The sequence below is a fragment of the Theropithecus gelada genome, unplaced genomic scaffold (assembly GCF_003255815.1).
Source record: "Theropithecus gelada isolate Dixy unplaced genomic scaffold, Tgel_1.0 HiC_scaffold_2126, whole genome shotgun sequence".
In the NCBI taxonomy this organism is placed as follows: domain Eukaryota; kingdom Metazoa; phylum Chordata; class Mammalia; order Primates; family Cercopithecidae; genus Theropithecus; species Theropithecus gelada.
Window position 1 is genome coordinate 2,317 of NW_020258571.1, and position 2,963 is coordinate 5,279.

The following is a 2,963-nucleotide window of genomic DNA, read 5'->3' on the forward strand; positions in this document are numbered from 1 at the left end:
CAGGTGCGAGGACTCAGTTGGGGTCTTGGAGAGGCACTTAGTTATAGCAAGAAGGTTGCATAAATGGTATCTGATATATTCAAGATTAGTACGGAATAAAAACACGTTGCTTAGAAATAATTATTCATAGATCTAAAGTCAACAAGTCTTTTTCTTCTCATGTAAAAATATATAATTTTTTTTTCCAGAGGGAGGGGAGCAACTTAAAATAAACCAGAAAACACCTTCATATTAATCATTCTTCTCATATACTTCAAATTTGAACTTAATGTCTTTCTCCTCCTGGACATCAGAGAGAACACCTGGGTATTCTGGCAGAAGTTTATGTTTCTCCAAATCAATTTCTGGAAAAAAAAAAGTGTCATTTTCAAAGTCCCGCATGATCCTTGTCACAAATAGTTTAAGATGGTTTGGGTGATTCACGGCTTCCTTATAAACAAAACTGCTACCAACTATCCAAATCATCTCTACTTTATTTGCTAATTCTGGTTGTTCAGTAAGTTTTAAGATATCATCCAGACTTCTGGCAAGAGAATGAGCTCCTTGTGGAGGTCTCTTGAGTTCTCTGCTGAGAATTAAATTAATTCTATCCTTTAAAGGTCGATTCTTCTCAGGAATGGAGAACCGGATCTTCCTACACATAACACCAGATTCTGTTTACCTTCTAGTGAAGAGTTTGTGTCATTCTCTGGAAATGCCTAAATTCATTCCTGTGTGGCGACCAGGGCAGGTGCCCGTTCTTGCCAATGCCCATGTTCTGGGGCACAGCGACGATGCAGTTTAGCAAATGAACCATGACAGCAGCGGTGAGCACTTCCGAGCCCGCTCGCTACACCAGAACGCGCAGCCAAGATTGGCCTGAAGATTTTTACTTTGAACCTGGAGGATGAGCAATGACATCTCTCCACCTCAAAGCTCCTCCTGAGCATTCACTTCCTGGGAGCAGGAGCAGCGCAGCAGCGCCACCTGGTGGTCCATGTGCTTCCTTTTGCAGATCACTCACTGCCCTGAGGTCCTCCTCTTCTTTCCATGCACCTGGGATTTCTTCACTGGACACCAGCCTGTGTCAAGTTTCCTGTAAAGCAAAAGAAGCGCACAGGGCTTGCTCATGGAGTCCCTGCACAAAGTGGCCGTGGTGGCTGCGATGGACACTGCATGGGCAGAGCAATTGAGTCGCCACTCACCAAGGCTGACCTGGCAGCTGCCACTGCTGAGGGCCCAGCCAACAAAAAGCAGCTGGTTTTTTTTGGATGGAGAAATAAAACAGGCAATGGCAATTAAGAATAAAATAACATTATGATAGATAAAAATGCCACTAAAGATATAGTAGAGGTTTAAATAATTTTGAGACTATGAACAAGATTATGTCAATGGGGAGAACTCATTATAAGTAAAGAAGTTAAAACGGTTGTAAAACTTTATTTCCCTTCTGGAATATCCAGACTGTTTTACAGATAAGTTCTACCAAAACTTTGAAGAAGGCTACTGAATTTATACATAATATTCAAGAGAATGAGGAAACATAGAGAAAGCCAGTAAACTCATTATTGCTTATGTATAAATAACATTGATTCTAAAGTCAGCTAGGGAATACATAAGAGAAAAGCATGATAGGATAATCACTTGGAAGCAAGTAGAGGTAAAAATACTGAGAAAAACATTACTAGACTGTGTCCGCCAATGAGCTATAAATAAATTAAATATCCTGCCCAGGTTACTCCTCCCCAGGATACAAGAATATTTACACTTTAAATCTGTAATGCTTTTTATCACTTAATTAAAGAATAAAAGACCGAGATAATCACATTTTGTTAAATGCGGAAATTACTGCAGATGAAATTCAACACTCCATCTCATCCACAGTTCTTCACTTATCTCCACTTCTAAGAACTTGTGGTCACTACTCACTTTGGCAGCACATATATTAAAATTGGAAAGATACAGAGAAGATCAGCACGGCCCCTGCACAAGGGTGACATGCAAATTCATGAAGCATTCCATATTTTTAAACTCTCAGTAAACTAGATATTGAAGGAACATACCTCAAGATAATAAAAGTCATCTATGACAAACTCACAACTAGTATCATACTGAATGGGCAAAAGCTGAAAACATTCCCTTTTAACACCAGCACAAGACAAGGATGCCCTCTCTCACCAGTCCTACTCAACACAGTATTGGAAGTTCTGGTCAGGGCAATCAGGTAAGAGAAAGAAAGGATATTCAAACAGGAAGAGAGGAATTCAAATTGTCTTTGCTTGCAAATCACATGATCCTATATCTAGAAAACCCCATTGTTTCAGCTGAAAAGCTTCTTAAGCTGATAAGCAACTTCAGTAAACTCTCAGGATACAAAATCAATGTGCAGAAGTCAGAAGCATTCCTATACAACAATAGACAAGCAGAGAGTCAAATAGTGAATAAACTTCTATTCACAATTACTACAAACAGAATAAGATGCCTAGGAATACAGATCACAAAGGAATTGAAGAATCTCTTCAAGGAGATCTACAAATTGCTGCTCAAGTAAATCAGAGAGGACACAAACAAATGGAAAAACACTCCATGCTCATGGATAGAAAGAATCAATATCGTGAAAATGGTCATATTGCTCAAAATAATTTATAGATTCAATGCTATTCTCATTAAACTACCATTGGTATTTTTCACAGAATTAGAAGAAATGATTTAAAAATTCATATAGAACCAAAAAGAGCTTTATGGTCAAGACGATCTTAAGCAAAAAGAACAAAGCTGGAGGCATCATGCTACTTGACCTCAAACTATACTACAAGGCTACGGTAACCAAAACAGCATGGTACTGGTACAAAAACAGATGCATAGACCACTGGAATAGAATAGAGAACTCAGAAATAAGGCCACACATCTACAACTATGAGACTTCAGTGACCGCATACAATAAAGAATACAATCTATACAAAAATAGTTTAGAAAATGTAATT

At 38.5% G+C, this 2,963-nt stretch overlaps 1 non-coding gene and 1 pseudogene across 1 annotated transcript; one reads left to right on the plus strand and one right to left on the minus strand.

The window, feature by feature from the left end:
* Window positions 1-231: 231 nt before the first annotated feature.
* LOC112617495 lies at window positions 232-796 on the minus strand (annotated as a pseudogene).
* Window positions 797-1,900: 1,104 nt separating this feature from the next.
* On the plus strand, window positions 1,901-2,007 carry LOC112617496. Its single transcript, XR_003117916.1, has one exon. It is a non-coding gene; the product is annotated as a U6 spliceosomal RNA (small nuclear RNA).
* The last annotated feature ends 956 nt before the right edge of the window (window positions 2,008-2,963 follow it).